The sequence below is a fragment of the Triturus cristatus genome, chromosome 10 (assembly GCF_964204655.1).
Source record: "Triturus cristatus chromosome 10, aTriCri1.1, whole genome shotgun sequence".
Lineage (NCBI taxonomy): Eukaryota > Metazoa > Chordata > Amphibia > Caudata > Salamandridae > Triturus > Triturus cristatus.
The window spans coordinates 78690881-78704010 of NC_140593.1; the positions used below are offsets into that span (position 1 = coordinate 78690881).

Consider the following 13130-nt stretch of genomic DNA (forward strand, 5'->3'; position numbering starts at 1 on the left):
GACGGTTGGGCACACATGTCTACTCTTCCTCCCTGTGCCCCTTCTTCACCCCTTGGGCTACCTGGCGCACTTTGCCTTGTTGTGCGTGGGGGACTCTGTTGCCCCTCTGCTCCACCTCCTTGTCTATGCCCTACTTGCTCCGCCAGGGCCTTCGGCTGTCCGTCTGCTTTTGTCGAACAGGGGCACAGGCCTCAGCGCAACCCTGTCGCTGTCTTGGCCTCCTGTTTTACTTTATTTGGGCTTTGTCCTTCTAGCGCTGTGGCTCTGTCCGTTATCCCTAGCTTGGGCTGAGGGTGTGTGTCCACTGTACTTCCGCCCTGGTCAGTGCGTTAGCTGTTGTATACTTTGTTCCTTGTGCACTGTGCTTTGTGCCTTTTGTATTCCTGCCTTCCCCTCTGCCGCGCTCTCCTTACTGTATGTGCCTGCTTGGTGGTTAGTGCTTCTTCGGTTACTGGTTTGCTGCCCACGTGGGTACTTGTTTCGGCCTGGTAGTCGATCTGTGCTCCAGGTCCCAGTCTCGTCGCCAGTTGTAATGTACTTAATCCCCACCAGGGGTAATGACTCCAGCACAGGCGATTGCGTATATATACTGTATTTATTTACTTATATTAAAATACATTGAGGAGAGCGCCGGGAGACGTCCGATCCGCACCGCGGCTCCGCGCTCTCTGCCGGAATCTAAGATGGCCGCCGCGTCCTACGTCATCGCGCACACGCGAAGACTAGAACGCTACACTACAATACCCCTCCGTGGGATTTTCCGTTTTTATCAAGCATATTTCAAAAAGGGACCCATTTCATTGTCTGTTTTAAATTACAACAGGTTCTGAGACCAGGAGGGTCCCCATCCGCTTAAAGCCCTGAAGACAACTAATTTTCTTCTTGCACTGGTATTATTAACATCAAAGGAAGGGCAGGAATGTTCAATTCAGCGATATCATTTGATGTACTAAGGTGAACTGTTCCAATTGTTAAAGAAAAATGTAATACACCTTATTATATTCTAATTTGTTCTAGGATTTAAATGCCAAATATTTTCAAGTCTCAGCTCCGAGCCCTTGGCGCAGCTCTCCCTGTTAATAAGTTGACTCGCCCGCTTCTACGGTCGACGGATTTTCCTCACCCAACATGGCGTCACGTCAACACAATGCGAAACGAGCGGTCTAGTGACTAAGGCCGCTGTAAGCTCCCGCGGGATGGGCAAGACTGGTAGGGGAGGTGACGTGGCGCGCGCCGGGCGGAAGCGGTCGCGCCGGACCGGAAGTGGCTGTGTTTGTTGTTTTTCGGGGAGGGGGGCAGGAGGAGGAGGAAGTTGTCCGTGTTTCCCGGGTACTGTGCAGGGCCGAAAAAGAGAAGGCCCGACCCGGAGAGCCGAGCAGGTTGAAATCCTGTCAATCAGAGCGGGAGATACCACAAGGAGCACTGAGGTAGGAGGCTGAAGGAATCCGCGAGGGTACGTGAAGGGACTGGTGTAGGAGGATAGACAACAGATGAACACAGCTGTACCTGACAGGGAGAAGGGGGCCTTGTATACTTGCCAAGAACGCATCAGCACGGGTATCTAACGGTGGTAACGGTTGGGCGTACGGGCCAAGCTGTCTTCTGACAGGTGGGGGTCTGGCATCTGAGCAGAGAGGAATGTGGCTTGTTGCCGGACAGACGGAAGCTGTTGTTACCTGAGAGCTAATGGGTATTGAGTCGCACGAAGGGTAAGCGGGTGACATAACGATGGCTGGTGGAGCAAGGCAAGCTGCCGACAGTCAAATTCATGACTACTGACTGACGTATGTGACTTGTCGGACATTAAAAATATGGACGACAGGTGTCCTGAAGGGATATGCGAACAGGTACACAAGAGGGTCGGGTACATGATAGCCGCATCCAGGGGCGGGGGCATTGGCGCATTGGACAAGCACACAAATATCTTGCAGATGAGTTGGGGCTCAGGAAGGTAACCGGCAGGCCGGTTTAGGTGAGGGCGGAGGTACATGACTGGGATGGGGTCTGGTATTATAAATTCAAGGCAGGTAGGTGCACATTCCTACGTGTGGGACATATGAGGTGCCCGACGTAGGCGAGGGGTGTGAGGTATCTGAACGGTTGCTCGAAAGGACAGACGAGGAGCCTGTAATGGGGAAGCACTATTGTGTATGACAGAACAGGGCGTCCCGTACTGCAGGGAAATTCCTGCCAGCACTGAGAGACATATGGCACCTGTCCAGACAGGAAAGGGTTGTGGATGGTTGCAGGCGGCGTGGTGGAGAAGGGAAACTGTCCTTGGCAATGGATGGAAATTGTACTGTAACGCAATTGGTCTACCACACGTTTCAAGCCACAGACTTCATGTGATTGGTGTAAGAAATTCAGTTATTATTTGCTATTGGTGAAATAATCACAGCCCTTGTCACAGTGAACCCCAAAGTCACAAAATTAGCTGAGCTCAATCCGCTGTAGGTATGGCATAGAGCAGACAGGCTTATTAATTTAGGGCAATGTGTCAGGAAATTATGCAGTACCAAAACAGTAAGGGAGTCAAAATGCAAAACAGTAAAAAGAAATCCTGAACTAATTTAAGAAAAGGGAGTTAAATGTAAAAAAAAATTGCACCAGAATTATAACAATCCAGTAAGGGGAACTGTTGCAAGTGCAGATGATGATCAGTGTTTGCACTAAACCAGGACCTAGGCACAATTTTATGCTGACCACAATGCAGCACGAGTCGAGTATACCAAAACCAGGTTCTTCTGGTCAAAGATTTTACCTGCTGACTTTGAAACCCACTGACAGTCAGTCAGAGGCCAACAGCCGAGTCCAGTCCAGGTGCCACCGGTCAGCTGAGTACTTTCATGAAAAGGCCACTTGCAGCTTATTATTGCCCTGTAGCTTACACAGAAGGTCAGCCAACTGAACTTTAAAGTCTACTTCTGTCTCCTGAGTGCAATGGGCAATTGGTCCAGTTCTTCAGTGCTCCTCTCGGGTCACAGGCGGCAGGGCCAAACCTCTTCTATCCTTCTGCAGACTCTGAAAGTGTTCTGACTGGGGATGCCACATTTATGCCTGACACAAGCTAGTGGGTGGGGTGACTCCTGACCCCTCCGTAACCAATAAGGTAAAAGTTCTCGGGGCTAACCCTACCCCTTTTTAGGTCTCGCCTGACCCAGCGCATGCGCTGGTCTAGCGAGACTTATTGAGAGGGCTCCAAAAAGTGCTACCAGGCCAGCCTAGAGCCACAGTGCATGTGTGCGGGGGCGCGCGCCGCGCTGTACCGCGATTACTTTTACGGCCGCTTTGATGTTTGATCGTGATTACGATCACTTTCACGGCCGCTTTGCATAGCCAATAGGTCTCGCTTTTGGGACCTTATAAGTATTTAGTTATGCAACTGTTGCATGGCTAAACACTTATAAGGTCCCAAAGGCGAGACCTATTGGCTATGCCAATGCTTGTTTTCATTAGTTTCTATTTGCCTTACTGCAAGTAGGCTTTGAACGGAATGTGGCAGGGCATTTTCAGGATGGGAAGATTCTTTGGTCAAACTAAACTTGGACTGCGTGTGTCGTGTACTATTGCAATCCTAGTTACCTCCCTCCTCTATCACTAAAATCCAGTTGCCCACAACAAACCCAAAGAGAGACGTCTGGTTGGGCAACATCAGAGTCCTTCAGCTACAAGGGAATAGATGCACAAGAATTGTTGTTATATTCCGTTCTCTCCCCTTTAAAGCATGCCATTGTGTAAGACCTATCTCACCAGAATTGGAAATGTGGAGTAGGCTTTCTTCAGCGCAAGCTTAGCCTCTCTGGACTCTGACTCCGTGCCTTCCTCCATCTAGTAGCATCTGGGTTTCAATACACCGCCACAAGCTACCTGATCTGTGTCTTCTTGATGAGGTTTCCCTCTGCTGTATCATCTCCATTCCACTCTGTGGACTGTCTTCCCATCTGGAATTTTTCCAACTGTTAATTTTTAAGGCTAGCACTTATTGCTTTGGCACATTCTGTTCGTATTTCCATGTGTTGTGCGAAAGTAAGGGAACAGAGTTTGTGTCATTCGTCTGAAAATGTGTGGGATGCTTACACTGCTGTGCACATGCTATGCATTTTTTACTCTCTGTGGACGTATGGTCTTTTGCTACTTTTGTTGCACCTGCTTTGTGTGTGGGGGAGCAATACTGCTGCCATCATCACCTGCTCTACACTTTCTTTGTTGGCGAAACATGCACTATTGCTGCCCACCGTACCTTTTTGTTATTTTACCAGTTATTTATAAAAATGCGCTAGTGACGCTTTGTAGAAATGATTTCACTACGTGGAAAGCAAGCGTTTGGCATTGTCAAGGCTCCTAGGCTCCTTTATTTTCCATGGCTTGGAAACCCTACCGGGTGATAAGCCACACTATACAAATCCTCATAGTATGGTTTATTCTTTGGCAGCTTACCTGTTATGTGAATCATGGAATGTAGTTAATCCATTCCACCAGTATGCTAGGGGACACAGATCCAGTTCTTCTCCTTCCATGCATACTTTCCCTTCATTTTGGAGTAGTTGCTCCATGGTGCTGAGATGTACTATGCCTGGGTTTGATTGGATAGTGATTATGTTCATGTAGCACAAGTATTATTTGAAAACGTATGTCATTGGTACTGTCTTTTTTGCCAGCAGGATGAGTCAACAAATTAAATGATCATTGAAGGCAATGCACAATTCAGGTCACACCTACCTTAACAGTCTTATGTCTTTCCTCTAACCACCCAGATACCCCTGCTCCATAGGACTCCTACTCTTGCACACATCCCACGCATACACAGAACCAGATCAGGAGGATGGGCGTTCTCTTGCATTACTACTGAAGCGTGGAACATCTTCCCACTCTCTTCTTGAGTTCTACAAGAAGCTGAATACTTGACTTTTCAATTAACCAACCTACCATACGCAGGTCTAGGAACTCACCAGCTCAGCACCAGGATACCCTCGTGGGAGATAGTAGGCTTTTGAAATACACATAACATAGCCTTTAAGGGTAGTGTTTTGCAGGCCTCGAGTTCCCATCCGGTTATGGTTGACTCAGCCTTCCACCCTTTGACGGTCAGCAAATTGAGTAATACTAACTCTTGTTATTTACAGTACCTAAAAACAGCACAAATACTTATGTAGTGGCGTATAAAAAACATTATTTCTTAATTGTCTAGTTGTGTGATACAGTTAATTAATTCCACACACATGTGGCCAGTGTGAAAAAGAACTGGGCACTAGAAATTGTCTTTCTTACCCACAATAATGGATATACTGTGCTAGGACAACCAGTGGAATGATTGCAGGACAGATGTGACATGCTCATATTCTCATTAGCATGCAGACTGCATAACACTGCAAGTCTCTAATCATGGAATTCGATGCAAAGGCAGGCCAGGTAAAACATGAAACATCATTGTCTGATTGATCCCAAAGGTAGGGTTCTGTTCTATATAGAAGAAAGGGAAAGAGGGTAACAATAAAGGTAACCAGTGGCTGTCTATAAGCCCAGGTAACCTCACGGTAAGCCCACAACAGGTCTTTTTTAACTAGACTGCTATACTATCTGGTAAGTATGAACATGTTGTAGTCAGCTGCCATTGAATTAAAAGTTTGACTCCCAGTTTTGGGCTACTTATCCCATAATCTTCTTAGTGAAGGACTCAAACGGCAGGCATGCTTTAATGTTGGTTAGTCAACATCCTGTAATCAATTTGTCATAGTATTGGATTCTCTCAGTTTGGCTTGTTTGTTTCACTTTTTATTATGAGTGTTATTGCTCTGTACTACCCTACTCATTTATTTATTTATTTGGGGTTTTGTCTTCAGACATCTTTTAGCTGTCTGTCGAAAGATCTCTTGGGGTACCTCGTCAAAAATTACAATGATCAGTGTGCCAGCCCATTGCTTGCAGTTGGTTGGCTTTTTTGTCACTCATAGGTGCTTGCTTCTTATTCAATAGCTTCCTTTTCCCTTCTCATGTTTGTTCTTTCCCTGAAGCATAGCTTCTTTACAATCTTTTTGATTGGTTGATTTATGTCCTTCTGTGACTCACATCAGTCAGCTACTTTTATTTTATTTTTCTTGAACACTCTATGGAAACACGTTTCTTGTTCCCTTCTCCTGTTCTCTTTGCACTCCACCTATAAAGTAAAAAGCGGAAGAACCAGGTTGAATGTTCTGACACTACATTGTGGTTTCCCTAGTGGCACACAAGCATGATCTTACATTAGTTAGATTGCGGTTCGCGTGTGATTTAAGGTATTGGGGCATATAATATACTGTACTTGCGTGGGGTAATTCTTGACCTCCTCTGATTCTATCCTAGATTGATGGAAGGACATATCAACGACTTGGTTGTGAATCTATGATTAGTGTGATTGCCTCCACCCTCCAGGTTGTGCAGTTTAGAAATTACTACTTGGCTGTGGATTGTGCTTGAACTTGGTTTCTTCTGCTCTTTACTTTATAGGTGTGGTAGTTGGATGACTGTACTGAGTAGACCTCTCAAAGAGATTGTGGTAGAAACAGCGACAAAACCCCTGATTAGTTGACACCTGCAATGAACAGAGAGGGCTTGCTAACTCTATTCCCTAGATTTTTGAGAACTCAAGTGTATACAACCATTATGGAATATACATTGTTTTTGTGATGTAATTGTTGTCCATTTAAATTCCTTTGCGAGCAGTGTGTTGCCTGCACTGCTGATTTACTTTTCCATACTATACCTAATATTTGTTTATATATGTATGAATATAATACGTGTATGACAGAAATTCTGTTTGTCCAGCACATTTATTGATTATCCATGATCAAAATTGATTATTCAATATATCTAGGCTTCATTACAGTTCCCCTATTTAATTAAGTTTGCACTGAATGAGATTAAATAGAATACAGAGTCTTCATACCTCTACGTGAATACTCTGGATTTGAATAAGTACAGTTGACCTCTTTGTTTTACAGCTGACAGTCCTGCGCTTTGTTTTGCCTGATAGCCATTGATTCTAGTGCACACCAGTTTTAACACCCCTCATCCAGATGCCTTTTTCTACGGCCTCTGATGCCTGGCACTCTAAGTACTTAGCCTATGGTAATGGGCATCTGCTCTTCCCTTGGCTTACCCTAGAGATGTCTGCCATTTCCAGTTTTTATGGCTTCGTTAGTCTTGACTAAGAAACAAATAGCCCACTGTGAACTCTGCCTCCCATGTCTTACCTTCTTACTTGGGAATGCATGTACAGGAGCAAGTTAAAGTTATCATTTTGACCTTGGATGTTAGGAGTTTAGAAGCTAATTTGTCGGTTTTCTCGACAGCTAGCTACTTATCCACTTTTCAATTTTAATTCTTGCTCACTTTCCTTAAATTTTAAATTAAAATACAATGAATGTGCTTTAAAACATTTAATTCCCTGAGTTCCCAGTCAAATAAATACTTTTGTTTAATAAGGTTTGTCATACGTGTTGCTTGATGTACTGAAGTACTTCTCAAATAGAGTTTGTGAATGGTCTCTATTGCAGAAAGACTAGCTGGCCTTTTGTTCTCATTACTTTGCACATTTCATTTCTTCATGGTGAAAGTCACTTGTCTGCATTCTGCACTTTATTTAATTGGGGACGATGAGGTTAAATAATATGAGAACTAGATCTGAACTAGCTTTTTAGATGCAGCTCTCGTAGGAATAAATGCAAGACATAAAAGGAGATTTTATTAGGAGCAGTGTCAGTCTCAATTCACCATAACAATCCTTAGTTTGCATTGCATGTTTCATGACAAATTATTTGGTATTGAGTTTTTACACCTACAGGTCTTGATTCATAGCACAAGCAGAAAATGCAGAATGTAATTTACCGTAAGGAAGACTGCATCACGGAAGCAACATGACCATCTAGCCATGCATCCAATCAGTGCATATTTTATTTCAGTGAACTGGAGATAGAAGAACCAAGGAGAACGATAGTGGTTAAACGTGATCTTGCCATTACACTAAATATTTGTGATCAAGTGACCATAGCTCTATTTTACTTCCACTGTAGACCACTTCTAACCAGTTGTTCTTGGGAAACCTATTGTTCGTCTACTTTCTAATTCCCTGCTAATATGAACTGTAGGGAACCACCAAAGATTCTCTTTGGACACTCGCATGACCTGTAACAAAATAGGCATGGTTAATTACTTAGGGTTGCTCACTCAGCCCCCACACTCTTCAACATCTACATGGCCCCTCTCACAGCCACCATCAGCAAACACGGACTCAGCATAGTATCCTACGCCGACGACACCCAGCTCATCCTCTCCCTCACCAAGGAGCCCAACATCACCAGACACAGCTTCCAGGAAGGAATGAAGGACGTTGCACCCTGGATGAGTTGTCTGAAGCTCAACTCTGAGAAGACAGAAGTCCTCGTCCTCGGAACCACCCTCTCCATGTGGGACAACACCTGGTGGCCCCGCGCCCACGGCAACCCTTCCACACCCGCAACCTCGGCATCATAATCTACTCCTCCCTCACCATGAAACGAAAATCAACGCTGCATCTTCCACATGCTTCAACACCCTGCACATACTCTGCAAGACCTTCAAGTGGATCCTCTCTGACGCCAGGAAGACTGTCACCCACGCTCTCATAACAAGCAGACTAGACTACGGGAATGCCCTCTATGCCAGAATCAACAATTCTGTACTCCACAAACTCCAAACCGTCCAGAACGCCACAGCCAGACTCGTCCTCTGCATTCTACGGCAAGATCACATCACCCAGCACCTTTAAGCTGCTCACTCATGCCTACAAATCCCTCCACAACACTGGACACCAATACTTCAATGAAAGAATCGCCTTCCACGCCCCCAAGAGAAACCTCTGCTCCGCCGACCTCGCCCTTGCCTAAATCCCTCGCACCCGGAGAGACAGAACAGGAGGAAGAGCCTTTTCCTACACCAAGGCGAAGACCTGGACCAAACTACCCCTCAGCATCAGATGAACCCAACACTGCAAGCATTTAGGAAGAACCTCAAAACCCGGCTCTTAGGGTGACTCTGAGCTGCCCGATATCCCCCACGCCTTGAGACCCTCACGGGTGAGTAATGCGCTTCACAAATCCCTGTTTGAATTAGCAACATCTGGGTTTTTAATTTTGTACCGGTGCTGTCTTTGTCCTGTAAACAAGACCGAAAACAGTCAAGTAGATCGTGCAACTGTTACTAAGCTCTATCACAACCATTTTCACCAATTCTTTTAGATCCGCTGAAGATTTGTGAGTGCTAGATAAATTGTAAATTCCAGGGAATCCAATCTATGCCGTGTTGAGAATCTTGGTCAGTATGTTACTGAAAACAGACGTTAGTGTGTGCAGTGGGAATCTAGCCCTTCAAATTGAGTGTTCGTGTTCACTGTTGACACCCGTGTGTCGCACACCGTCGAAGCAATCTTTTCTCTCTCTGGTTGTTAAAACAAATACCACGTTTGGCTGTGTAATAATAGTTGTATATGAAAATATCACATGTAAAGCGCTTTTTGTTTAAAACAATTTTATTAATTTTCATTTACTTTAAAAACACTGTTACAATGCCGCAGGTAAACATTATTATATTTTTGTGATCAATCTAGCTCAATTAGTATCATGTTACAAGGCGACTGGTACATATTACCAGGTTTACATAAATAAATTTGTGGCAGGTTGCCACCTGCTTCCACTGCATCATCTAAAATGTAATACTTCTCTGTCCACAATGTACATTTTTCAGCCACTTTATCACCAGGGCATACTCTTTTCATGCATAGTTCTTCGCTGCTAGCCATTCATGCAAAATCTTTATCCAGACCCTGAATGATGGCCACTTGTCTTTTAGCTAATGAATCTCAATACTACTCTTTGCAAGCAGTAGAAATGATGCCATTATTTTATCTCTCACTTTACTCTTCTTGGGCCTTAGGTGGAGATACAGTGTTTCAATGTAGGCACAGTCAATTTTCCACGAGAGTCACACTGTCTTGTCACTACTATACTCCGCAAAATTTGCGCTGAGCTATTTTTGACTACATCTAGGGCAATTATCCTGTTATTTTGAACAGATCTCGCTGAGTATAACAGCCATAGTGTGTGTTATGTTTTGTGTTAGGTGGCATCTAGCTTTATTTGTTACTGCCTTTCCTTACAAGAGTGACATTTTACTTTTCCCCATTCTTGTCTGATATTCAACCTCAAGCTAGGCTGGTCCTGCAAACTGCTCCAGATATTACTTGGACTGCTCTGCTACCACTCTGACGCAAAAAGATCTCCTCATCCACTGAAGTTTCAGGTTATCGAATAGGAAACTCCTCCCAAGTTCCTCTGACAGCCCCAGCCAATTGTGCATAAATCAGAAATTGGAATAGGCTGACCCCGACCGAGACAAAATCACCTTGTATGTTAAATATGTAACATCCTTTTTATTGATGCTCCATCCTATTGCAACTATTCTCTTTCTACTTCGCAGTGCATTTCAACTCACTCAGGACCGTAAACAGCTTGAGACCCCAAATCTTTACCATCAGAGGCACCTGGTACTAATATTCTAGCAGACATGGGTTTTCAGCATTTGCCCAGATTAGTGACCGATTACATTTGCCTACAGAGCGTATGCAAAAGCAGTGAGCCAAAAAGCAGTTCTTCCTGTTTGGCTATAAATCCAGCTATCTAGATGAATGTTGCAACTGTGAACCAGATAATAACCCTCCAAATCCGCGAGCATCCTCTCCTCCCAAATCATATGGAAGTTTAAATAGAGCCTTGTGAGAAACCTGGTTTAGTTGAATATTTTAGAGCACTAGGCTGCCTTTCCATGCCAATGTTGTTGAGGTCTCTTTTGTCCACGACCACCTGCTCTCTCAGAGGAAAGAGGCAACACTTAGACTAGACAGTACTCCATCCCAATATGTTGGCTAACAAAGCCAGTATTTACAACAACTTCGGGGCAGACCTTTTGGTCCAGGTCAAGCACATCAATGTGTCACCTGAATAGAGAGACTGAGTGTTTCATCTTCAGTAGCAATGTCACACTCGAACACATCCTTCCTAAGCACACAGTCAGATCACGCAAGAGGGTAACAACGGACACGCCTCTTAAGGGCCAGAGCAGAGTTCCCATCTCTCAGAGATAATTATATTTGTCTTAACCACTGCCCTTTCATTAAATGAGGACTGAGATTAGATCTCTTAAGTGCATCAACAAGGAAATCTCAAACTATCGAGTCAAATGACTGATGTCTAGTAAAGTGAAGGTCAATGACCCTCATCTTGTTCTAAAGAACGTATGACTTCCTACAACCTACTCATCTTGGCAGTTGTGCTGTAGCCCGACACAAAACCCGAATGGTCTTTGGCCACCTTCATGAGTCTTCCCGCTATTGTTTTGCTAACTATCTTAATATCCGAGTTGGTCTTTGACAGCAGCCTGTATAGCCTGTATAGCCTGTAGTCCGTTGTATCTTTACCCAATTTATGCATAATTACTATTAAAAGCTCCTTCAGGGGAGCCTGACGTTAGTTAGGCCAAGCCTCTGGCCTGTTTCCAGGCCTCTAGTAATCTGTCCATTTAATAGGTCCAGTGCACATTGGTAAAACTGAACTGGCAATCATTATGTCCAACCCCAGTGTTTTTTCCATGTTGCAAAGATTCCAGTGCCATTCATAACTTTGCCTTAGTGAGCGGCTCATCATATGCAGGTGGAGTCTCTGGTACCCGTGTCAACAGTCCTGCCCAACTTAAGTATGTTGTGTAGTGCTCAGAATATACTGTTTATCTACGTACATAAATCGTCTGTTGGTATCTACTAAGACTCTATTAATGGCCAATTTCATCCGTCACATTTAATATCTGTTGTCTGGGAGTTTCACTGCAGAGCAATCAGTGAGCATTGTATCAGACTTGTATGCTCCCTGTGAAGCCTGTTCCCATAAAATGCTTATCTAGTCTTTTAGAGAGTGCCCCCAAGGCTTGTTTCTTGTCTATCAAATCTAGAGAGGTGTCAAATGAGGACCTCAGTTGGGTCTGTAGTCAATCAAGATTGCTATAAAAAAAAATCTTTTTGCATGATCATTCCAAAGGTTTTTCTCATGCAAAGCTTTCTCAACCCAATTTTAATATTTTCCCACGGGTATGCCATAGTAGTTGTTGAATTCCAATAACATTGAACTTTAAATGTATCTACTCATATATACACACATGGAACTCCTCATCCTGTAAAATTTCCACTTGTAGTCCCCATGTCAGCACAAAGCGTCAATTCCTCGTTTGCAGATACATCTTGCAGATCGGAAAATGATCTGAGAATATTCACCCCTCGCACAGCACATGACTAAAAAAGAAATGATCACGCTTACTGTCGGAGCCATTGGGGGTGGGGGGTAGAAGGAATAAGCCCTTTCAGTGCAATGCAGTTCTCTCCAGTCATCCACCATATCTACGCTATCCATTAAATCAGCCAACTGCATTGAAAGTCTGTGCTCTGTCCCTGTTCATTGAGGTTGTCCATCTCACTCGGCATGACAGTTACCATTGCCTGTCCGTATCATAGGGCTCTTGCTTATGAGACATCTATCAGATAGTGATCTTCCTGGTCCATATTTATCACTATTAGACCAAACAGATGGCCACCCCTCTATTGAAGGTAGAAGACACCGAATAATATCACTGTCCAGCCCATTTCTCTGCTAGCTTGGAATACTCCAGTGCATTTTAATGTGTTTCCTGCAGGAACTCGATTCCTACCCTGTTCTGTTTAAGGAAAGCAAAACAAGTGATGGGTCGACTTCATGAAATAATGTCAGCCACCAGTAATTGCCCGGGGTCTCAATCACTCCCATTTTATTTTTTTGCACACCAGGCCACCTTATATAGCAACCAGCAATAAGCACATCAGCCTTGCTCCTGCTACAAGACTGGCAGTCAGTCCTGACTGCCGGGCCAAGTCCCCTCAGAACAGGAACACAAGCAACCCCAGACTGGTTTTGGCCTCGTCATTATGATGCAGCTTGAATCCTGTGATACAGTGACCATATCGCCCACATCTGGGCTTACCCATCGCAATTGGGGCGTCACACTCAGGAAAATAAGTGATGGGTTGATTTCTTGTATTA

At 44.4% G+C, this 13130-nt stretch overlaps 1 protein-coding gene across 1 annotated transcript in view; it reads left to right on the plus strand.

Moving 5' to 3' along the window:
- The first annotated feature begins 1172 nt into the window (after window positions 1-1172).
- RAB5A (RAB5A, member RAS oncogene family) overlaps window positions 1173-13130 on the plus strand; it is a 105371-nt gene continuing 93413 nt past the window's right edge. Inside the window, exon 1 of the mRNA XM_085630458.1 lies at window positions 1173-1427. The gene's annotated coding sequence lies outside the window, so the exon portion shown is untranslated. The remainder of the gene's footprint in view (window positions 1428-13130) is intronic.